This window comes from Trichosurus vulpecula, chromosome 7, assembly GCF_011100635.1.
Source record: "Trichosurus vulpecula isolate mTriVul1 chromosome 7, mTriVul1.pri, whole genome shotgun sequence".
NCBI lineage: Eukaryota > Metazoa > Chordata > Mammalia > Diprotodontia > Phalangeridae > Trichosurus > Trichosurus vulpecula.
The window spans coordinates 232,961,319-232,987,912 of record NC_050579.1 but is presented as its reverse complement, the minus strand read 5'-3'; positions in this window follow the sequence as shown (position 1 = coordinate 232,987,912).

The following is a 26,594-nucleotide window of genomic DNA, read 5'->3' as shown; positions in this document are numbered from 1 at the left end:
TTGGCAATGAGGTCCTCCTGTTTAGTCAAAATCAGATCCAGAATAACAGTTCTCCTAGAAATTTTCTCTGTTTTGAAAAAGTAAAATGAACATTAAGAAACAAGACAAGAATTAACCTGTCAGTCTATATTTAGTAGAAGGAACTTTAGCAGATGAGTAGATAGTTTAAGTTCTCTATCACTATATTGTGCTTCCTGGTCATGTTTGTAGTCTTCCTGAACTCATTATGTATTTCTTTTTTTTTTTTTGGCGTGGTAGGGATTGGCTGATTTTTAGCGTACTAAGACAATAGTCACTTTTGATTCCCCAGTTGAATCCTTTCTACTCTACTACACATCCACAATTTCAACTGGTAGGTTTCCTTATACGAATGTATCATTTTCACGTGTTTCAATCATCTTCCCTTTTTTGTTCCTTTTGAATAAAGTATACCTTTTAATACCCATAATTCAATCTTTGCCCCATCTAAGTGTCAGAAAAACCTAAGAAATAGAATCTACCTCTTTGAATTAAGGTCTTTATCTCATCTTTTTATCCATGTTCTTAATCAATGAGTTTATTATATATTATATTAATATTATAGATTCATAATTTATTATTATTTTATATCATTATTACATAATATATTATATACATCCATGAGTTTATTATCGTACCCCCTTGTAAGGATATTTTTCCTGTGAATTACTGTTTTTTCTAATATTTTCACTTCTTTGTTGTACTCTCTGTGGTATGTTGTTCTGTGGATATATGCAGATGATTTTTTTCTCTCCTCTTTCATTTTCAGTTTAAAGTAAAATTGATCAGTCTTGCAAGGTCCTAGTAGAATAAATTTCATAAGTCTTCATTAGATGAAAACCATATCTAGCCAAGGTCATGTTTTTGAGAATCTTGTATCACTCTTAAGTCACGTTCCTTCTTAGAGTCTGATCATGGGGTCATACCCATCTTTTTTTTTTCTGAATCTTTTGAAATGTGCTTCCTTAAAGTTAGGGGTTGAATGTTTGACTGTGTATTTGTCCTTGACAAATATAAACTCTAAGATGAAAGAGAAACTTTCTCCCACACTTCACAAATCTACCATTTCACTGCTTTCCTTGTTGGCTAGATAAGAGTTGGCAGATTTAAATGATATGAGCCACTTTCTGTGGTCACTGATATATCTTAGTGAATAGGAAAGATGCAACAAAACTGGAGAAGAGTTAATGTCCTAATTTTAAAAAAAAGGTAAGAGGGGGGTTCTGAAAACTACTGACCAATGACTTTTTTTCTGGAAAAATTTGTAGTATAACTTACTAAGGATAAAAGGTTGTGACACTTAAGAAAATCAGTAATCACTAAAAGTCAATATGGCTTCTAATCTCTCTCTCTCTCTCTCTCTCTCTCTCTCTCTCTCAATCACTAAAGAAATTCTCCCATGCTATTCTTTTAGATAAGGTGGAGAAACATGGGTTAGATTGTTGAAGAGTTCCAGGGTTACTTGGCTTTAAGCATAGCTGAATGACTAGACCATAAATTAAGAGTCATGTATTGGTCAGTGCATATTTCACCTATGGAATGCTGAAAGAATATGTCCTTGGGCCAATTCAATTTTTTTTTATTAACAACTTAGATGAAAACATAGATGATATATGCATCAAATTTATAGATTAAACTTAGAGGGATAGCTAGGTAGCATGTTGTATGACAGAGTCTAGACCCAAAAAATCTCAACAGGCTGAATTAATGGTCAAAACTGAATAAGATTAAATTAAGGATAAATGTAAATTTCTATTCTTGTGTTTAAAAATATCAACTTTGCCAATACAGGATGGAAGAAAGGCATCTTTCTTTTGAAAAGATCTGGGAATTTTAGTGGTATAATATAATATAACATAATATAATATAATATAATATAATATAATATAACATAACATAACATAACATGATATATAACTAATGTAATGTAATATGATATGATATGATACCATATAACATAACATAACATAACATAACATAACATAACATAACATAACATAACATAATATAATATAATATAATATAATATAATATAATATAATATAATATAATATAATATAATATAATATAATATCTTATGCTCCTTCATAGGTGGGACTATTTTTTGTCTTTGTATCCCCAGATTCTAAGCATGTGCCTTGAATATAGTAAATACTTATTAAATGCTCACTGAATGAATGAATATCAGTCAACAGTATAAAATACAGCCAAAATTCTAAAACCTATCTTAGGTTGTATTGAAAAAGGCATAATGTATGGAATGCAAGTGTCTGCTTTACTCTGGTCAAGTCAAGTCACTTTCAAAGTTCTATGTTTAGTCCTGGGCACCAAATAGTGATGGTTTTTTTGGCCCAGCAACTTAGGAAAAGCTATGACTATGGAATAGAGTGGTCAATATATGCATGAAGTTAGGAAGCCCCTATAATGATGAAATCATGAATCTTCATGGTTGAAGTAACATGAGCTACTTATGAAAATCAATTTCTTTGTCTAAAGATGTGATTTCATCATTTTAGGGAACTCCCAGTGAGTAAGCTCCATCTACCAATGCGGCCTGGCAACTCTTCTGCAACTTAAAGTGTTTGACATTTACCTGGACGCTAAGAACTTAAATTACTTACCTTACTTATCAGAGTCAAAGAGATAGTATGTATCATAGATACATAGGATAGTAGTTACTGACCTGGAAGTGATTTCAAAGGCCACCTGGTCCAACCTTTTTTATTTTAGAGATGAGAAACTGAGGTCAGTGAGGGGAAGTAATGTGCCCAAGATTCTAGAGGTAGTATCATCAGAGACAGAATTTTAACCCAGGACATTCTGGTTCCCAGGCTGACCCTCTAGCTATTACACTGATTGGTCTAGAAGACTTATGCTAAAACTGAAGTTTTAAACACTGTAGCTTACTCAATGAAGCACAAGAACACTCTCCCAGAGAAAAAAATCTATCTAAACTGTCATTTCGGCTCTTGCTTTTGGCTATTGTGATATATTCATTTTGGTACGAGACCTCCACCTGGTGGAGAAAAACTGGTTATCATATCTCTGCTTTCTTAAAAAGTCAACCCTTCTAATATAATGATAGGTGAGTTGACTCCATAGTCGGGGATCACCAAGTATTGCTCTGAGGTGTGAGGTGTGGGGTGGCTGGGGATGTGACTGTCTGAATAAAGTGGTGATATTGGGGATCACGGGTGAAGGGACAACTGTTTAAATTACCAAGTTTTCTTGGCCTTTGGTCTCCCTAATACTTACAATTGTGGGCAAGTCATGTTTTCCCTCTGAGTTCACTTCCCCCAACTGTATAATGAGGATGATAACTTTGGCAGTATCTGCTACACAGGTCTATGGTACACAAAGCTCTTTGTCAGTTATAAAGGGCAAGATAAAAGTGAATATTATTATCTTGTGAACTTGGCAAATCACTTGATCTCTTTCAGTTTCAGTTTTATCTATAAAATGAGGATGATAGTAGCATCTACTTCCTAGGGTTGTTGGGGTATAAAATAAGATTATAATTATAAAGCATTTAGCACAGTGCCTGACACATAGTAAGCACCACATACATGTTAGTTATTACTATTATTATGTTTATTACTACTACTACTACATCTACTACTACTACTACTACTACTACTACTACTACTACTACTACTACCACCTACTGTAATGGCAAACAAAATGGGATTTTTCACTGTTTTTTCTTTTGGAATGCTTCTCAGCACTAAGGCAATCAAGTGCCTTTTATTGAGTCTTGCCTTTGTTTCAGTCAAGAGTCTTTGATTGAATCAAGAGTCTTTGATGATCTGCTTAAGTCACAAGAAAGCCTAAGTCACATGAGTTTGAGTCACATGGTTGTGACTCTCTCCGACCCTGAAGAGGTTAGCATTTTGCTTTGGGGGCTCACTCATTGGAAAATTTTTCGTGTGATTTGGCCAGATGAGACCCTGAGTAGCTGTTAAGGAGCCCCCCAGCTTTGAAAATCCAGATGTTGGTGCTTCTTTCTCTTGTAACTATGTATGTGTTGCTATGGACAGACAATTAGAAGCCCTAGCTGTTGATTTGTGTTATTTTCTCTGTTTATATAATTTCTCCTTGTAATTTCTGTTTGTGTTTTCTCTGAAGTTCAGGGTGCTGGCTTTCCCCCCTGGACTGAGTGAATGATATATGTATGTTTAATTAAAATGAGATTGTAAACCCCTTAAAGTTGCTTTCCTTAGAAAAGCAGATCAAAGAACCTGTGCTAGCAGCCCTCCTGTGTGCTGGTGTTATTGGCTTTATACTTCCACAGTAGCTGCTAGCAGCATTGTTTTTACACCTGCTTTATAGGTTTTGTGAGGATCAGATCAGGTAAATTTTAAATTTTACAACTTAAAATGCTATGTTAATACTAGCTATTAGGAATATAATTATGTCCCAAAATCCAGGAAGCAATGGAAAAAAAGAGCCAGTGTTTCTAGGAATAACAGTGAGGCAACAAAAAGAAAATACATTTTAAGAAATATGGGTTATAAGTCTAGAGTTGAAAGAGACCTTAGAAGCTATTTGAACCCATGTCCTCTGAAACCAGAGGCAGGGATCTTTTCAATATATCATGCTGTGTTGTTTTTGTTGCTATTGCATATTATAAATGTATCTTCTCTTTGACCTTGCTATTCATGCTCCTAGAATTTCTTGGAAATGCTCCACTCATTAAGGAAAGAGCTCCACCTAGATTGCTTAAGGTTCTCTCTGTTCCTTGGTTAACTACTGTCCAAGACACTTGCTCCTATCACTTTTTGTGAACTATTCTTCAGGTATTGTTTTGCTAAGGCTAGCTCTGGCTCCTAAGTGGGAAGCGTGGTTTCCATTGCTTTGTCTACCCTTATTCCATACTGTTTTTATGCACATGTCACTTCTCTTGCCCTATGGAAATCCCTTTCTGTTTCTATCCATCCCATTTGGGCTCCAAACCTGCATTGTGAAGAAGAGCTTCACAATGTGACCCCAGTTATTTTTTTTTGTCTGGTTTGGCATTTGTAGGGCCTGGTTCATTTTAGATGAAGGAGATTAATCTAGAGTTTGGAAAAGTCAAGAGAGCAAGCCTCCAGGTATCCAAAAGTCTAAGAATCTGGGAGTCTGGGAATTTCAGTCAATTCCATCCCAGGTTTTTCAGCCAGATCAGAATGATGGCCAAGGAACAAGGAACAACTTTTAAGGACTTATCCAGCAGTGTTGCCACATTTGGAAATGAACTTAGTGAGTCCAGTACTATGAAGAAGGTTGGTTGAATCTGAGCCCATTCTCCCCTGAGACTGAGGTGGTAGAGGGGAGAATATGCTGGGGAGGTGTTGGAGAGAAATGTTTTGCATTTGTTCTTGCTATATCTTGGGAGTAAATATTCCTTTGCAAAAATTAATTGATATTAATTGGCCAAATGATAATGAGGCCCTAGAGACTGGTGGTCTGTAGAATGGGGAACACATCCAGAATGGAAAACCACTAGAACCCAAAGGGGAAGATATAGCAGTTTAACTACCCTAGGGAAGTAAGGTTACGCCATTCACAATCTTAGGCCACCTGAAATCTATCCATAGACCTGGGTTCCTTAGGGATCCAGGGTGGAGCATAAATCAGTCTTCAAGAACGTGAAGGATTGTTGAGTTAAAGAGTCTTTAGATTTGTTCTACTTGAGGTGCAACTAGGAATAATGAATGGAAGACTACAGGAAGGCAACTTCATATGTCCACTGCCCTGCTTACCCCGCCCCCCAAAACCATCCAAACAGAAAACGCCTAACAGTGGGTGTTGTCCAGAAGTGCAGTTGGCCTACCTAGAAGCCTCTGTTTTCCAGGAACATTAAAAAGGGGATTCATATTTAAGGGAAAAAAATAATCTAAATGGCATCTGTGCTCTCTTTCAACTCTGAGATTCTCTGAATGAACAAATATGACATCCTCTTGGTCTACTCAATAGCTTTTCGTAAAACCCTTTCAATTAAAGATTTCCTGAATAAGGAGGTAAGCTAGTAAAGACACAGATTTTCTTGCAGTACAGTGGGTTTTTTGTAGCTCTTCTGATCTGATTGAGTTCCACACACCATTTAAAAGCAAGGCCTTTCAAAGCATTCCCTGAGGAATGCCTAATGGTTAGTTAGCCATGCAATACTATCCAGTTGCTTTTTTCTTCCCCAGTCAATGGATATAATAATCATCTATGTTGAAAGGATTGAATTGGGGGAAGAGGAAAGTAGAAATAAAAAGATAGTGATGATTAATAAACTCACATAACTTTCAGCCTCAGATTGGAAAGAGCTAGTGGAAAGAACAAAAGCACAAGAGGTTTTAGGTGGCACTGTGGAGAAATGGATCATGGAACTTGGAATAAGGAAGACCTAAGTTGAAAGCTTGCTTTATGACCCTGAACAATCACTTAACCTTTCTTTGCCCTACCTTCTTCATGAGTGAAATAGAGATGATAACGGCTTTCACCTTAAAGAAATGTAAGGATTAAATGAATTAACATATACGCAAAAAGTTTTGCAAACCTTAAAGCGCTATGTAAATGTTGCTGTTATTTTCATTATTATTTTGTGGTGGATTATTGCTGTGATGGTGGGAGGAGGCTTGGTAAGAGCAGAAAAGCAGAGAGGCAGACTTTAAGTCTTGTGAGACCAGTCAACTCAAGCCTTATGCCAGTTTTCAAGTGGAAGAACATAATCATGGAAGATTCTCTACCTAAGTAGGCTGATACTTCGTCACCTCTAAGTGTCCTTGCTATTTTCATCCATAGCACTTCATGTTACTTTACACATTTCTGTAACTTTTACCCTAAAGGTTTGAGGCCTGTAGGTTACCTTCAAGCTGGTTTAGTCTGTCTTCCCAGATGGTTTACCAGGGTATGTCTGTTACACATGCTCCAGTTTCTTGCAGCCACAGGTGAGAGTTGGGTGACAGGTGGATACTAAAGGTGGATAAGCAGCCATGAAAAGGGCTTAGTCAGTGTATTAGGAGGGCAGAGTTTATAATCTCAAAGAGGATCATAAACATGTCTGAAACGTTCGGAACCGCCGGATATAAGAAACTCTCAAAGTAGAAGGCAGAAGAATCAAAACATTTATTTAGGCTCCACAGTAACCAACCCATGAACCAGCAACCCCATTTTGATATATTGATCAAAAGCTTCCAGGCCCAATAAGTACGCCTTGAAAGAGTAACCAGGAGGCTACAGAGAAGCATGATTGCGTAAAGCAAAATCATGTTTCCCCCTCTATGGTAATAAGATTACCCACTGGACTGAAGTCTTTGTTCAGCTTCCTCCCGTAGGTCAGCTCTGCTACTGGCAGCTCCTGCTTCAGCTGTGGCTGTGGCTGTAACTGTAGCTGTAACTGTCGCTGTAACTGTCGCTGTAACTGTCGTTGTAACTGTCTCTGGCTCCAACCGGAAAAGGAAGAGAGAATCTTCAAGCTGTCCTCTCCCCTCTTATAGAGTTTTTTAACATCATCAAGCACCGCCTGAACGACCAGGGCCGATTGGTTCTTGACTTGGCCCCTCCCCCTAGCATAGCCGTTAACACCTCCCCTCAGCCAGCCCCATGACTCATCACACAGGAAGTTGTCTGCTTCCTGGAATGCTCTTTGGGCTTCCTGCCCCGGAAGAGCAAGCCACAGTGTCCAGAGGCTCAATGAGGTAAGCTGAGTCATTCAAAGAAAACAAAGGCCATTCTGGCTACACTCCACCCCTTGTTATAGGATACATAATCTAATCAGCCATGTATCCTAGAACATACATTGTGATCCAATTACAAAGGAAACTAAAACATATCATTCATTATAAAGCAAAACATATCATTTGGTGACATTCCTAAATATTGGTTTACGATTCAAATGTGATCCACCCCTAGGTCCCAGCAAGATAATCTCTTCAATTAATCATCCCCAAAATAATTATTAATAATTCAAATGTCCACCCCTAAATCCTTGTATCCATTACATAGGATCAATAATATCATAACAATAAAACAACACAGCAAGGATAACACAAATAAGTAAACAGAACACTATCATCATTTCCACCCCCCTTGAACGATTGGGGCTCAAAATCTTGGGGTGAGGGGTGAAGGTCTCATTTTCCATAGCTTCTTCATGCTGAAATTGGATGTAGAGATGGCCCTGCCCCCAAAAAGTCCCATTCCAGAGGTCATTTCTTTAACAAGCTGGCAGGAATTCCAAGAATGCTACATGCTTAGGCAGTCACCGGAAAGTGCAGGGTGCTTAAGCCTGAAGGAAACAAAACTAGCAACAAGGTTAGCCAAAACAAAGGACAGAAAGAATAGACAAGTATGGACTATAATTCTTCAAATAAAATCATCTCAAGTTTGGTTGAGATTTCAGTTATGCAAAGATCCAACATCAGAGCCAAACTCAGGTGGGAAATGTTTCTTTTCAAAAGGAACATAATGAGGAAGCCAAGAGGATCCCACCCTAGATAGAGACTAAGATTGTCCTCTCAGCCTTTCCCAAATGTACAAGTTTTCATCCGTTAATCACACAAGGTCACCTTCAGTCTGAGTGGCTTGTGGGCTTGCAGGAGCAGTTCTTATTTCCCTATTTCTCGTGTTATCAAGTCCTCTATACATTCTGTATAATTCATTGGTTGGAATTCCATCTATCATTTCAAAACCTACCCCTGCTCTCAATAAAGCAGTAAACATTTCTTTCCTTGTTACTTTCCTTTGGCGCCAAGTTTGCTGGTTATTCACCCTTCTCTCTCGAGGAGATCTATCCCTTCCCCAGTCACCTAAGTCATGTAACTGTAAAATCTTATTTATCACTGTTGTAAGACGGCTCCCTACTTCTCCAAGTAATAAATTCAAAATTAGTTGTTTATAAGCAGGGGGAGCTGTCCTAATTATTAAGTTCCTATGAGGCAGTCCCATTGGATCATTGTAATATTTGTCTGCAGTTCCCATCATAATGGCAGTCTTCATTACCTCCTCCTTTAGTCTCATGATACAATCTCTAAGTCAATACCAGGGTCTGTGCTCAGTGGGCCACATAGAATCAGTAGCATATCTCTTATTGCATCCCACAGCGGCTAATGCCAACAGAGTAGTCCTGCTATCACCATCTCCTTGCTGATGATGTTCCCTAAAAGCTTGTTGAACTAGAGGATCATGGCTGATACCTATGAATCTCATGCAGTCTGTCCCATCTACTGATATTCCACTGGCCCCTTGATCACTGAGTCTTACCATCCAAGATATCAATGGTTCTCCTATTCTTTGGCTGAATCTACTCAAAATATCTGTGACCTCTTGCGGTGAGAAATCTTCCTGAATTTCCCTTGTAACTGAATCTTCACCTCGGGTTTCTGTCTTCCTCCTTTGTATGGGTCGAGCCCTTGTCTGATCATTTAACCATCTCCTATTCTCTGTGTGAGGCACATCCTGAACCCCAGTAGTGTTTTGTGCCTCAGCCCCTAACATTGTCTCATTCTCTCCCCACTCACTTCCTCTGCCACCATGGCTAGGACGAAGCAGGCAGTCAGGCTCTTTCTGGGCTGGGTTGAAATGCACTCTGGGCTTTTTTGGTCTCCTGTTGCTCTTAGCCACATTAATAGAAAAGTTCTCATTTGAGTCAGTTTGGTCTCCTGCTATCTGAGATTCCCCTTCTTCCTGTGGGGTAGGAGTGCCCCCATGTCTTTCACTTAATCTCAATCTTTCGTATACTAGCCGGTAGGCTGATAACACTATCCAGCTTTGCCTAGATAGTGATGCCCCTGACTGAATCCCAACTTCTCGTAAACACTTTTCCAAATCCCTAGGATCTCCTCTCCGTAGCCTTGGTTCCCAGTTTTCACAGGGTCCAGCTTTTTTAGCCAATTCTTTTGCTAGGGAGGAATAAAATGGATCCTCCCATCCTGGGATATTCATCTCTTCCTCTGGAATTGTTCTGCTTCTAAATAGAGATCTTATACCTAGCGATCCCATCCTCGTCGCCAAATGTATTAGGAGGGCAGAGTTTATAATCTCAAAGAGGATCATAAACATGTCTGAAACGTTCGGAACCGCCGGATATAAGAAACTCTCAAAGTAGAAGGCAGAAGAATCAAAACATTTATTTAGGCTCCACAGTAACCAACCCATGAACCAGCAACCCCATTTTGATATATTGATCAAAAGCTTCCAGGCCCAATAAGTACGCCTTGAAAGAGTAACCAGGAGGCTACAGAGAAGCATGATTGCGTAAAGCAAAATCATGTTTCCCCCTCTATGGTAATAAGATTACCCACTGGACTGAAGTCTTTGTTCAGCTTCCTCCCGTAGGTCAGCTCTGCTACTGGCAGCTCCTGCTTCAGCTGTGGCTGTGGCTGTAACTGTAGCTGTAACTGTCGCTGTAACTGTCGCTGTAACTGTCGTTGTAACTGTCTCTGGCTCCAACCGGAAAAGGAAGAGAGAATCTTCAAGCTGTCCTCTCCCCTCTTATAGAGTTTTTTAACATCATCAAGCACCGCCTGAACGACCAGGGCCGATTGGTTCTTGACTTGGCCCCTCCCCCTAGCATAGCCGTTAACACCTCCCCTCAGCCAGCCCCATGACTCATCACACAGGAAGTTGTCTGCTTCCTGGAATGCTCTTTGGGCTTCCTGCCCCGGAAGAGCAAGCCACAGTGTCCAGAGGCTCAATGAGGTAAGCTGAGTCATTCAAAGAAAACAAAGGCCATTCTGGCTACAGTCAGTCCTCACACTAGAGGCCTTAGTCCTTCATGAATATCCCATACAACCCAAATGTGAGTTAAGGGGATATCTACCCCAAGCACGTGAAGACTTCCCCAGAGGATGAGAACAATTTGTTCCAATAGTCATGAAGGTGGCTGAAGCAAGCACTGTGGGGCATTCTGAGTTTGGTCACACACGGAAGATGTCAAGTTCATCCACTGCATCCTGGGCCATCAAGAATTATGGTGACTTTCATCTTGCCACTGGACTTCGACGACTGTGGATGAGAATGAAGCTGATGACTTTGTGCAACTTTGCTTCAATTAAATGCAATTCACTCACAAGTCAAGACATCACCCCATGATGTCATTGGTTCTCTTCGAACATGAAAGATGACCAGTAGCAACTTTCATCTATTGGTACTAGTTCAAAAGTTCATAGCACTAAGCACTGGAAGGGATTTTTGTAATCAACTAATCTGACTCTTTCTTTTTACAGGTGAGCAACATGAGACATATAGAATTTCCTTTATATCAAAGATTAACCGTTGTGACTCTTCCCAAAAGAAACAAATAAACAAACAACAACAACAAACAAACAAATCAAAACCAAATCTCTCGGTGAATCACTTTTTTTTGTTACTTCTGAATATTGAGATGTCAGATCTTAAATATACCGCCAGAGGGAGCTACAGTATTTCTGATGAACATCCATAACTACAAGAAGCGTCTTCAGAGTAAGCTGAAGTCCATCTATGATCAGATTAGATATGACTTGATGGAAGAGTAGGTTGAAATGCATACAGAGCCTTCTGCAAATATCCTTCCCTGATGGACTCTCTCGTATTTTCTACCCCACTCCCAGGAAAGTGTTTCTGATTTTTTGCTTTCCTTCTATGTTTGCTGCATTGAATTAGATTTCAACAATCACTTCTCTGGTCCACACTCCTATTAGTTCCCAACTTGAGTAGCGTAACAGTTTCCTGGCTTGTGTCCATGTCTCCAGACTCCAGCGAGAGTTCTGGAAGGAAGGCAATATATATAGCGCCATCCCCCATACCCAGCTATGGTAAAACAAACTCAATGAGCTAGGCCTCTCAGTCTCTATGATAGTTTTGTCAGTGGTGCTGAATCAGGGCCACCGTCCAATCCACTCACAGGAGTTGATGGGACTAAATGAAAGGGGACCTAAGTTCTGAGAGCAATTCTTTGCATCCTATCCCAGTTCCCTTCATATTTCTGGAGCTGTATTCACATTTCTTTTTTTTCGTCAAGAGGAAAAAGTCACTGCTCATCATTAAAACTACAATTTTTACAGCAAAAGAATAGCAGTTAACTTTCTAATGCACACTACATCAAATTCCAGCTCCTTACTCAAATTTCATGGCTGGCTTCATTTGATTCCTGTCTAGTTATCCAACTTTATTCCACCAATAAACATAGTTCGTTTTATGTATGTCTCTTTTTCTGTTTCTTCACACCTACATCAATGTGAATTTCTGCCTCTATATCTTTCCTCCCTTTATTTCTGCAAAATAGATTACTTTCTATTTTCCCCTACCTGTGTAAATCCTACTCATTCTAAAGCATCTATATCAAGTTTTCATTCATGAAGTTTTCTCTAGATATTTTAGCTCAAAAGTGAACTTTTCTTTGAATTCCTCTTTCATTGAGTCCCTAAGGGATGCTTTAGCACTGAAGTGTTTTATAATTTATTCATTGATTCATGAAATGTTAATATCTTCTCAATTAGGATATAAGTGTCTTCTTCTTCCTTGAGGCAATCAGCGTTAAGCGACTTGCCCAGGGTCACACAGCTAGTAAATGTCAAGTGTCTGAGGCTGGATTTGAACTCAGGTCATCCTGACTTCAGGGCCAGTGCTCTATCCACTGAACCACCTAGCTTCCCTAGGATATAAAGTTCTTAAGGGCAAAGACTGTATATTATACTTCTTTGAATTTCTTTTATTGCCCAGCAGTTTTGAGTATACAGTAGACACTCCCTAAATACTTTTTGATTGATTGACTTCCTTACTTTGGAATTTGATATCCTTTCAATGGCCATTTGGTAGAAATTTACCTTTGTAAGATTCATGATGATGGGATTTTTTTGGTACAAAATAATGATATATACTAGAGTACAGGAGGATCCATACTAGCCACAGGACCCTGGGTAAGTCACTGAGTCTTTCAGTGCTCTAGGCAAGTGCTTCTTAAACTATGGGTCATGACCCTATACGGGGTCGTGAAAAATTTGGCAACAGTAAATGATTTCTGAACATGCAGTGACCAAAAATTAATTATATGTCAAACATAATGACTCTGAGTTGTTTCTGGCAGCGCTTGCCTGTGTTGCATCCCGCAACTTCACTGCAGCCTAGGTTCTGAACACAAAGCATGCACACTTTGCACTGTGCAAGCCCTCAAGCCATGCAACACTGTGGAGAAAGTTTGAGATGCCATGCTGTAGGCAGCTCTCTAAGACTAGAAGTTGCTGACTTGCATTGATAAAGGCAGTTTACTCAGCCTGGAGTTCCTTACTAATGAAATCAAAGATGCAGTCCTATCCCTGCACCAACAGCTAACATTTATCAGCTTTAAAGTTTGCAAAGGTTTTGCCTACATTATTTTATTTGAACTTCCCAATAACTCTGTGAGGTATTGCTATCCCCATTTCTAGCTGGGGAAACTGAGGTTTATAGAGGTTGACACCCATAATGAAATGTTAACACAGGTCTTCCTGACCAAGAATCCAATATGATGTCCACTGCTCCACAAGTGCAATGTATAATAAGGGAAGAGCACTGGACTGAGAAGCAGAAGTACTTACATCAGTTGGACTAGACTCAGTGGGTGAGTTACCGTGGGAGCTGAATCTACAGGACTTGGAAGAATGTAGAGGACAAGAGAGAGGGAAGAGCCAAAGATGACTCATAGTTGTAAGTCAGAGTAACTGGGAGAATATTGTTGTGGTCAAAATAGATAGAAAAGCTGGGGGAATGACAGTTATGAAGGGCTAGGGTTATGAGGTGTTTGTAGTATTTTTTCCTTTAAATAAAATCCGACTCATGACCACACTGAAGCTATCTGATCCTCTGGTACACACTTACATGACTCTTGGCAGATTTTCCATTCCTTGGGAAGGTCACTTCATCTTTATGAGCCTTAATCTCTGCATCCTTAAAATGAACAAATAAGACTATATTTTGTCTTAAGTCGCTTCTAGCCTAAACAAACATTCCATGATTTTGTGATATACTTCCATCTGCTTGCTTGGTGTCTACCACCTGAAAGGGCTTAGTGTCAGTAGCAAACTTGGCCAATGTCACTTGGTATTCATCCTTTAGAGCTTATATAAAATGTTAAATCATACCAAACTGGCACAGACCCTTGTTTAGCTTCCTTTCCCTTTGTCCTCCCCTTAAATATTTCTTTCTCCAGAAAAGTGTGTTTATCTCTGTCCATTGTTTTATCTTTTAAGCCAGAAGATATACCTATCTTCCAATCCCATGGAAATGGAGATTTTTATTCAACAAAAAGCATATATCTATGATATCACAATACATATATAATATGTGGGTGCATATATGTAGATATGTGTGTATATATACCTACACATAAACACATAAACTTTGTTACCTATTATTATCATTTCTGGTGAATCAATGAAAAAAAATGAATGATGGAAATAAGAAGGCTGAAGCATATTATCAATTAATCAATTAAGACTTGGACTTAACAAGTGGCATAAAAGACAAGAAGGACATATAGGACCAGAGAACGTTGTTGGCTTGTCATGGAATGAGTGAGGGATACACAAGTTGTCTGTTGCCTTGGTATACACTAGGTATTTTTTCTTTCTTTCTTTCTTTCTTTCTTTCTTTCTTTCTTTCTTTCTTTCTTTCTTTCTTCATTCATTCACTTATTTATTTATCTATTTATTCATTCATTTATTTATTTATGGAATAAAAATTCCATATCATAGTATAATAAAAAAGATAATTGCACATGAAACTGCAAATCTAATTTGTACAATTTGCTGTTCCTTTTAAATATATGATAAAGTTATCATGTAAATTTTTCCCATTTTTTCTTACCTTTTCTTCCCCCCTAGAGATAATTATACATATGTAAAATTATTCTATACATACTTCTTTTCATCAGTTCTTTCTCTGGATGCAGATAGTGTCTTTCTTCATACACCCTTCATAGTTAATTTGAGTATTTATATTAATCGAAATGATTTATTTGCTCAAAGTCATTCTTAAGACTATATTGCTGTTACTATACAATGTTCTCTCGGTTCTGCTCTTCTTGCTCTTCATTATTTCATGCAAAAATGTTTTTCTATTTCTAATTATCATTGAGCTCATCATTTCTTATAGCACAGCAGTATTCCATCACAATCACATACCACAACTTGTTCAGCCATTCCCCAATGGATGGGCATCCCTGCAATTTCCAGTTCTTTGTCACCACAAAGAGAGCTGCTGTTAACATTTTAGAACATATAGGTTCCTTTCCTTTTCCCCTAATCCTCTTTTGGAATAGACCTAGTAGTGGTATTACTGGGTCAAAGGGTATAGGTAGTTTAATAACTCTTTGGGCATAATTCCAGATTGTTCTCCAGAATGATTGGATCAGTTCACAATTCTACCACCAATGAATTAGTGTCACAATTTTTCCACACCTGCTACAACATTTGTTGCTTTCTCTTTCAATCATTTTGGCCAATCTGATAGGTGTAAAATGATATCTCAAGGTTGTTTTAATGTGCATTTCTCTAATCAATAATGATTTAGAGCCTTTTTATATGACTATAAAATGTTTTAATTTCTTCATTGGAAAATTTCCTATTCATATCCTTTGACCATTTATCAATTGGGGAATGACTTGTATTCTTATAGATCTGACAAAGTTCTTTATATATTTGTCATCTGGGACCTTCATCTGAGTAACTGTCTATAAATTCCCCCCCCCCCCCCCCACAATTTTTTGCTTTGCTTCTGATCTTGGCTACACTTGTTCTAGTTTTACAAAAACTTTTAAATTTACTGTAATAAAACTGATCTATTTTATATCTTAATTTGCTTTCTATCTCTTGTTTATTCATAAATTGTTTTCCTATCCATAAGTCTGATAAGTAATATATTCCATGTTCTTCTAATTTTCTTGTAATATCTCTCTTAACATCTAGGTCATGTATCTATTTGACCTTATTTTGTAAATGGCATAAGATTTTGATCCATGTTCAGTTTCTGCCATGCTGGTTTCCAGTTTTCCCAGCAATTCTTTTTATTTTTATTTTTTTTTTACCAAAAAATGAATTCTTATCCCCAAATCTTAAGTTTTCACACTTGTCAAATACAAGGCATTATATTTATTTATTGTTGTAAACTGTATGTGTACCCTGTTCCATTCATCTACCTTTCTATTTCTTAGCCAGTACCATATAGTTTTGATAATTGCTGCCTTATAAAATTTTTTAAGATCTGGAACTACTTAATCTCCTTCCTTTTCATTTTTTCCCATAGTTATTCTTTGATTTTCCACTAGGTATTCAAACAGAGGAGAGTCTTCAGTGAAATGACTAGAAGATCAACTATGGAGGATTTATATATAGATATGGAAAATAATCACATGTTTGGGTTGCAGACTTCTACAAGTGTAGAAGAAATGGCCGTGCTGAAGAGATCATGGATCCATTCAAAGGTCAAAATTGCATTTTAATGATGCTAATACAAGAGTAAGTGAAATACAGGAGAAAGGAGAGGGATGTATCTAATAAACAATAAATCTAATAGAAACCATTCTCAACTTTGAAAGAAAAAACATACATTTCACTCCAAGTGGCATACATTCAGTTTCAGAACGTGTTATTTTCGAATCAAACACTTGTACTTCAGATGAGATCTTGCTGCAGACAGAGATTTCATTTGATTTCTGTCAGGCATTTGCAGGTAGCTTAACATTTTTCTTTCATAGTATTATCATCACATCCTGCACTTTTGGCTAATTTAGCACAATTAGTGTAATGATCCACATACATGCAGGGATTGGCTGAATGAAAATAAAAGCCCAGTAAAAAAAATGACTCCTTAGCTCATTAGGTGAATTACTATAACTTGTACTGTCTTTTCATTTTTGATTCCCAGCCCTTACAACACTTGGCACATAGTAAGAACTTAATAAACTCATTTTATTCATTCATTTATTCTTGAATTCTTTCATTTATTCATGCAAAAGCTCCTGAGTCTCAGATTTTTTAAAAGCATCTTTGTTTACTGAGTTAATCATTCTACTGTAGCAGTACAGATGAGGTTCTGAGGATCCAGGACCTCATGGGAAAAAAAACCCAACACATCTCATCTCTCCTCTAGCCCCAGGGGTTTTATGCTCCAAAGGGTTTCATATCTTAGAAGCCAGATTAATATCTTGTTAGACATCATTTTTTAGTATTGGCTCATTAGAGCTCTCCATTCCCACTGACTGCTTCTCCTTTCTCTGCTCCTTTTATACTCCTTCTTCCCCTTCCCCCTAATTGATAGGCAGCTATACAGTATAGTGAACTCAGTCCTTCTATTACTAAATCATTTTTCAGTCATTTCTGACTCTTTGTGACCTCATTTAGGGTTTTCTTGGTAAAGATACTGGAGTGGTTTGCCATTTCCTTCTCCAGCTCATTTTGCAGATGAGGAAACTGAGCAAACAGGGTAAAGTGACTTGCCCAGGGTCATACAGCTAGTAAGTGTCTGAGGCCAGATTTGATCTCAGGAAGATGAGTCTTTCTGACTCCAGACCTGGTGCTCTATCTGTGCCACCTAGCTGCATTTTAGGAAAATCAGTATATTAAATTTTTTTATATATGCATAACACATATGCACATATATTATATATAAATCATGTTATGTGTAACATATCTACAACAATAAAAACAGCAATAATAATCTTAACAGTGTGCTCTTTCATCAGGATACGAATGTTTCACACACATCCCTAAGCATGCACTTTCTATAAATTAGCACCCACCCACATACTGGTGCTCCACTAACTTCATCCTTCTTTTTCCCATTGCATGATCCTAAGATCAGAAAGAGAAGAGGCTTTCCATATCTTCTTCTTGGATTTCCCAATATACTCCAGTTGATCATACAGATGAAGGCTGGTCCAATCAAAATTGTGAAGGAGGCAAATTCTGTCTTTAGCACCCTTACATCTCTTTCTAAAGAACCTTTATTCCTTTAGTAGCACCATTTTTACCACTGTCCCCCCTCCCCCACAACCTTTTGATGTCTTCTCTCACTAATGGCTTCCTATTGCCTCAAGAAAATACAAAATGTTCCGGTGTTCAAAGTCTTTCAAAACTTAACCCTCTCCTACCTTTCTAGTCTTTTTACATCTTACTTTCAACTCTTTGAGCCAATGCTCACAAAAGACACTGTCTCTCTGCTTTGGGCATTTTCTCTGGCTGTTCCCCATACCTGATACATTCTCACTCCTTTGCTCTGACTACTGAACTCCTTGGCTTTCTTTAAGTCTCAACTGTATTCTTAACCCTCAATTCTAGTGTTTTCCCTGGCTTAATTATTTCCTATTTATCCTGCATATACTTTGCTTTGTATAAATCTGTTTGCATGGTGTCTCTTCCATTAGATTATAAACTTCTTGAAGGCAGGGACTGTCTTTTACCTTTTTTGTATCCCCAGCACTTAGCACAGTACCTGGCACATAGGGGGTACTTAGTAAATGTTTATTGATTGAGTAATTATTTGAAAGATAATCATATTACACAAAAGCCTTTCCTGTAACCCTTAATTCTAATGTCTTCCCTCTGAGAGATTAGTCATCTCCAATTTATTCTGTAAATATCTTGTTTGCACATAGTTCTTTGCTCCCCCAATAGACAGTGAGCTGCTTGAGAACAGGGACTTTTTGCCTTTCTTTGTATCCCCAGCACTTTGCACAGTACCTGGCATATAACATGTGCTTATCAAATATTGCTGGCTGACTTACAATTTCATTCAAGAGCTGCAAACACAGTACTGTATGAGTTTTGAGGGGAAAGACCATTACTAACCAGGAGGAAGAGAGGTACATGGTGGCATTTGAACTGCCTTTTAAATAAGTATTAGTCAAAACAGAGGAGGGGAAACAACATGAATAGCATGAAGGTATGGCTCTTTGGCTCTCATTGGGAATTACTGCACAGTCCATTGTCACAATGATCTGGGCAGTCATTGCATGCCTTCCCTCTCTTATAAGGTTTGTAGAGAGCATCTGGTATATCTGGTCTCTTGATGTTGCCCCTGGAAGTTAGAAATGTCAATAAATCAATCAATGAACATTTTTAAGTGCCTACTATGAGCCAAGCACTATGCAAGACACACTGTATTTCTTTTCAAAGATAAAAACAAGTGGTGGCTTTCCTTTTCAGTCTTGCAACCTTTTCATTGCTAAATCATTTTCTTTTAAGTTCTTCAATCATGCTGCTTATTTTAAAAGGTAGTGCACTAGGACCAAGAACACCTGAGTTTGAGTGGCTTCACCACTTATTAGCTGTGTGACCTTGGGCAAATCCCTTAATTTCTTTAAGGTTTAGTTTCCTCATCTGAAATATAGGACAAACCATACTTGTGTTACCTATTCTACATGGTTATTGTGAGGAAAGTGCTTTGTAAACCATAGAAATGAGCTCTTACTAATACTTTTTCAAATGTGTGCAACAGTGGCTTAGGCGCATATGCAGGCGTATAACAGATGTGATCCTAGTGCCTCAAAGTATTTGCTTCTTTTAGAAATCTACTTAGAGAATTTGCTGTGTGGATTCATTCATAAGGGACTTAGTGCCCTGGTGAAGCAGAATAAATACTAGCATAGGGATTAAACAATCTGGATTCAAGGTCTCCATCAAGTAGTTATGTGACCTTAGTCAAGTAATTTAATCTATATGCTTTAGTTTCCTTACCAGTAAAGTGAGACTATGTCCCTTTTAGCTCTACAACTCATGATTGCAATAACTGAAAAGCACCTTAGAATCTTTGAATGCTAAAATTATGTGATAAAGGTAAATTTGTGAGGTTGGCACAGTACCTGAAATTGAGCTCTCTCTCCCTCCCTCCCTATCTCTCTCTCTCTCTCTCTCTCTCTCTCTCTCTTTCTCTCTCTCTCAGAGAAATATATAATTCTAGAGAGATGCCAGAAGACACTATGAAAGTCCACACCTCCACTTTGATCGAAAAATATTCTTCCTTACATTGATTACAAAAAATCGACAATCCAAGTTTATGGGAACCATGGCGTTTTAAAAGCCTTATGGAAAAATTTTCGCATTGCTAGCCTATTCCAATACCTTATAGCATTAATTATCCACAGATTCTTTCTTAGTATAATCTAATTACCTTTTAGCTAAAGTATAAGCTTGTTTCCTTTGTGGCTTATCACCACCCTCTTTGTAAGGGCTATAGTGTACTGGAAAGAACACTGTATTGGTAGTCAGGAGGCCCAATTTTTAGTCCCAGCTCTGCTGCTAACTTCTTTGGGCAAGTCACTACCCATCTCTGGCTTTATTTTTCTCATCTATAAGTGGAGGGTGGGGTTGGAATAGCTGACTTCCATCTCTAAGGTACCATGATAATATAAATTCTCTCAGTTCTCTCTTTTTTTTCTTTCCACAAAATAAATGAAGAAAAAGTGGAAAGAGGGTCCTTTATATATATCTTTAAAATGATCAAAGTCATTCTTTGCTGATTTTTCATACCCTGAAACAATAGGAAGCCCCTGGAGTTGATCGAATAGCATGTACAGTCCTAGAATATCAAATCTGGAAGGTCTATCAGAGAACACATAGGCCAAACTTCTCATTTTATCAATGGGGAAACTGAAGCAGAGAGAAGCAAAGTGACATATGAGGTCACACATCCCTTTTAGTGGCTATGAGTCATTTCAACGTGTCCTCCTCTACAAAGTTTTTGAAAGACATTCTTCTGGGTTCATTAGGACTAAGTCTACAATTAACCAAAGGCATCTAACTCATCAACATTTCCCACTCCATCCTCCCCCCTAAAAAATGAATTCCCATCCTCTACTTACTCTGGACTATAATGGCATACATAGAAGTACTGGAATTTCTTATGGAGACAGTGGGACAAGGCACAGCCAAGCTGGTGAGAAATTGCCCAAACAAGCTGCAGATAAAAAGGTAATTTTAAATGAAGCAGGATGGCTTTTTCCAAGGAGTTAATTATTGAAAAAACTCTTTTTATACTTGCCCACGCTCACTAATTATACATTGTGAAAGATTCTGAAGTTGGAGTCAGGAAAGACTTGGATTCAAATCATATCCCTTGAGGGCAGGAACTTTTTCACTTTTGTTGTGAGATTGTCAGTGCTTTGCATGGTAGGGGACCTTAATAAATGTTACTTTATATACACATCTATTTCTATAGTTATAACTATCTTCTTAAAGCAAGTAGCACAAAGTAGAAATTTATAATTTCATATAGAATCTTCTTTTGGTGTTCTGATATGTGTGTATGGAAATTCTCTAATTTAAAAATCATACATATATATACATGTATGTGTATATATATGTATATGTATGTATGTATATGTATATATATATATTTATATTCTAAATTTAAATTTAAAAGCTGCTCTCCTTTTCTCTACCTCCTTCTGAACTTCATCCTGTTAAAGTCTATGCGGTTATAAAAATGTTAAAATGGCCCTCCTTCTTTTCTTTTTTGGCATCACTATTGCTACCTGACCTTTTATACCCCCTGACCCCCAACCCCTTCAAATAAACCCAGGCAACTTTCTGAGTCTATGTTGTAAAACAGAACAGTTGGCAATCTGCACTGGTAGAGAGCGTTTCCTCACCAGGAGTTTCTTATACCATTGAAATGATAGCTAGGTCCAGACCAAAACACGTATGAAATACGTGAAATATGTGAAATACCATGAGAAGCAGTATGGTGTAAGGGATAGAAGGCTGGCTTTAGGGTAAGGAAGACCTGGGTTCAATGGCTGTCTTTGGCATAGTAACTTAATGAGGCCCAAGGAAACTCTGAAAGATTGTAAGTTAGAGACAAGTTGCTTATTCACACGAATAATGGATGTTTCCACACTGAGAGTTCCTTGAACTGCTGAAATTACAGGCACAGACCAAAAATATAAACTAAAATTGCATAAAATAATACCATGGGCCCCTTTTCCTTAAGTATTCCACCCTGAGTCACAGTCTAAAGGAAATATACATACATACATACATACGTATGTATGTATGTATATATATATATATATATATATATATATACATATATATATTAACCATAGTATCATAGTGCTAGAAAAAAAGTTCAACAAAATTGTTATGGGATCTTCCTGTCATTCTGTTCCTAAAACAATTATTTAAACCAATGCATTGTGGAAAGAAATTAAAGTTACATCATCTGATCACTGTTTATGGACCACCAGAAGATGAAGGGATGATGTTTAGATCTATAAATTGTAGCTTCTGTTCTACAAAAGAAGAGAGCTTTCGGGGCAGCTAGGTGGCACAGTGAGTAGAGCTCCTGCCCTGGAGACAGAAGGACCTGAGTTCAAATCTGACCTCAGACACTTAACACACTTACTAGCTGTGTGACCTTGGGCAAGTCACTTAACGCCAATTGCCTTCCCTTCTCCCCTCCAAAAAAAAAGAAAAAAAGAAGAGAGCTTTCAAATGTATGACTTTTAGACTGGTATAGCAGAGAGAGTACTGCCTTGGGATTCAGAGGACGTGGGTTCAAATCTTACTTTAGGTACTCACTAATATGTGACCTTGTGTCAGCTACCTAACTCACTGGGGCTCAGTTTCTTCATCTATAAAATGAAGGAATTGAACTAGGCAGCTTCTGAGGTATTTTCCAGCAGTACGGTGCTATTAACTTTAAATAGTCAATGTTCACTTGGCCTACCCTTTAATAATGCCAATAGGAAAACCCAAATGAGAAGAAAAATATGTAAACAATTCCTAGAAGTTATAATAAACACATTCTATGTTGCTTTTTTCTTCTTTTCTAACAGTTATACCTGTGTGTAATGACCAATTACATCTTTTTTGGTAGGTCATATCCATATCGAAAATTTTCATTTCATCATAGAAATCTTGGATTACATCTGACCATGGCTTGATGCCTGTGGACATGTAGATATTTCCCCCACAGTCAGCAACTAGAAGGAAAAAAATATACATATATGTATATATTTGTATTCACATATCTATATCTATATATACAAAGGTGGCAGATGAGATCACCAGCAAAAAGGGAATTAATAGAGATTTTCCTTAAAATGATTATTAAAATAACACAAATAATCAAATGGGAATTTCTTGATTTTCTTGGATTTCTTCATTTTGGACATCTTATTCTCCAGATATATACTCATTCCATGTTAGAATTTGGAAGTAGTTTTGATCATATCAAAAGCACTACTGAGTGAACCATATTCACTCTAATTTTCCTATCAGTCTTTAGCCTCAATTTCTCATATCTCCTGTCCAAATTCTGGCTTGAAAATGATTAATTTTCAAGTGCTAAAGGTACCAAAGGTTTAGGTGTAAATTATTGGTAACATTGGTTGACTGATTCATTTTCCTTTTGTCTACTGGCAAAATTTTACTGAGTGGAAACCATGAACACATCTGAACCTCTCTTTAAATGAAGTAATAAAATTCTCTATTTGCAGAATAAGAAAGCAGGGTAAAAACATTCTCAAATTGAATAGCAATCTTTGGAGGGACATAAGGAAAGTCTATCACATAGTCTCTGACCTGCTGGAGTCCACTAACATTTAACTGGGGAGAGAGTGAGAAAAAAGAATATGAAGGTAGAAACAAAACAGTTCAAAGAAATATCAAAGGCATAAAGGTGGGAATAAATATTGCATGTTTATGGGACAGTAGAGAGGCAAACTTTAAAAGAGCAGATGATACGTATTAGATGCAGTAGAAAATAGGCTGTTAGGTTTCTTCTCTTCTTCCTCTATATTCCCTCCCTTGGTAATCTCATTTATTCTCATGGCTTCAAATATTGCCATTTCAAAATGGTTCTCAGATATGTATCTTCAGTGCTGAGTTCTCAGAGCTCCAGACCTCCATATCCAAATGTCTGCAGGTATCTTACCCTGTGTTCGCTCCCTAAACTGACCTATTATTTTCCTTTGAGCTTTCTCTTCTGCTTGACTTCACTGTTTCTATCAGGACCACCATCACTATTTCCCATGTTCAAAGCTTTAGAATTATCTTTGACTATAATTTCCCACATACAATAAGTTATTAATTCCTGTTCATTTTATCCCTATAGTATGTTGACTAACTCTCCTCTCTCTTCCCATTGCTAACATCCCAACCTATATATGCTTTCATTGACACTCATGGACTACTGAAATAGTCTTCTAACAAGGTATTATTTTTCTGCTTCTTCACTCATACCCATGTTTCACAGGTTTGTCAAATTTTTCTTCCTTATCATCTCCTCATATAGTCTTCTACTCAAAACCTTTCATTGACTTGTTATTGCCTAAAAAGTAAATGTCAAACTCCTTAACCTGGCATTTAATAAAAAATCAATCTATCAATAAACACTTGTTAAACACCTACTGTGTGCCAGTCATTTTGTCGGGCACTGGGGATATAAATACAAAAGTGAGCTATTCCTTGTTCTCAGGGAGTTTACATTCTAGCAGGGAAATTTAAGGACTTACCTTTGGTCTTCCCAACCTCTTCTTATACTCTTCCCTTCCACTTAAACAGCGTTCCAACCAAACTGGACTTATCGCTGCCCCCAGTTTACATCCTATCCTCTCCAAGGTCTGTTCCTTATATTGCTCTCTCTGTCTGGAGTCCCCTCCACTCTTGTTGAAGTCCTTTGCATCTTTTCAAGTGCAGCCTAAATCCCTCCTCCACCTGAAAGAATTCCTTTATCCCCCCAGTTGAAAATGCTTTTTCCCTCCATACATATACATACACACATACATACATATATAAACATTTATATAGTACTTACTATGTGGCAGGCACTATACTAAGCATTAAAACTGTTATCTCCTTTGTTCCTCACAATAACCTTGCATACTAACCCAGGCAAGGGATGTGCTACTATTATCCCCATTTTACAGATGAAGGAACTGAGGCAAATAAGAGTTTACGTGACTTGCCCCAGATCACATAGCTCCTAAATGTCTGAGCCTGGATTTGAACTCAGGTCTGGGCCTGGTGCTCTATCTACCTAGCATCATCTCACCTTACAAACACTTTTTGCCTCTCTTAAGCAAGTATGCATTATTTTGTATCAGTTATCCGTGTAGGTGCCATGTTCTGCTTCAAGGCTTCAAACTCTGTTTTATAGCTCTTAGACCTTATTTTCCCACCTTAAGGATTCATAATAATCAATGCTCTCAACACAGGAGGAGCTTAGTAAGCCAGGCATGGTGGAACACTTGTATACTCTGCTACTAGGGGTGGTTGAGGATGGTAGATACCTTAAGTTGGGATTCTGAGCTTCAGTAAGGCAGAAGGCAAGCACATGTCCACAAAAAGTGAAGGATTAATATGGTTATATGTTAATATTAATATGGCTGCCGAAGTAGGCCCAGGCCAAAAAAACCCAACAAAACCCCCCAAAACAAAACAGAGCAGTTTAACATTCCTGGGATGATCAATATTGGGATTCAGCCGGTGAATGTCTGTTTCCTTCTAGCTTGGGCAAGATAGAGAGATCAAATCTTTTTTTATTACTATTTAGTAGTTACTTCCCAATTATATGTAAAAAACAATTTTAAAATTCTTTTTTTTCTTCAAATTTTGAGTTCCAAATTCTCTCTCTCTCCTTCCCTTCTTCCCCTTATTGAGACCACAAACAATTTGACAGAGGTTATACATGTCTAGTCATGCAAAATGCTTTTCCATGTAAGAGAGACTCAATCTTCATAAACAAGGATGGAAACAAATAGGCACATAAATAAGGGAAAAAACAACAATAAATATTTCCTGGATGAAGTTTTTGTTTTGCCTTTCTTTGTTTCTTCATTACTCTCCAAGTGCCTGGCACATGGTAAACGCTTACTAAAGGCTTGTTGGCGGATTGTCAAAAAATGCATTTAGGAGAAAGGGCAGAGAAAGGCAGAATGAAAGGAAGGAGTATCTCCTCAGAAATGGGAGATGAAGGGAAAGCTCACAAATGAAGTCCTTGCAACTCCCTCCCCACCACTACCTTGCTTCCTGCTTTAAATATGGATTGTAATTCAGCATCGTTTTAACGACTTATTTTCAAACACAGAAATTTGATAGATCTGTGACTTTCAGTAACAGTGAAACCTTACTTACAACTAATCTTCCTTTTCCTTGCCAGGGCTATGGGAAAGGGTGCACTTCTTTCCCAGTTCTCAGCATTCAGGGCAGCTTCTTCATTCCATGCCTCCATGAACCATGTAACAGAGAAATTGGACAATTACAACAGAAAATATTCAAGTAATGTCAATAGGAAGGCTTTGTATAGCAAGAAAAGATGGCATCAAATAGAGGACTTATTTTTGTCCCCTTATGGTCTGATAACCAAAGAGGTTTTGCTTTCTTTAGAGGTTCAGTCATTAGGCCAAATATTTTCTGAGGTTGCATTCTACACAGTGCAGTAGAATAAAATATTTTGGTCAAGACCAACTGCCTTTATCGGACTCCATCTATAGAGCAGTAATATAACAATTTTTTTCTGGGACTCTAGGTCTCTCTGGAATAGCTTGGCCTATGGCTATGCCAATAGAGTGGAAGGTGATGAAAATTCAGCACAAGTCCTATATTTCTTCTAAAGCTCCATTCTGATGCCTCATCATCTTATTCCTG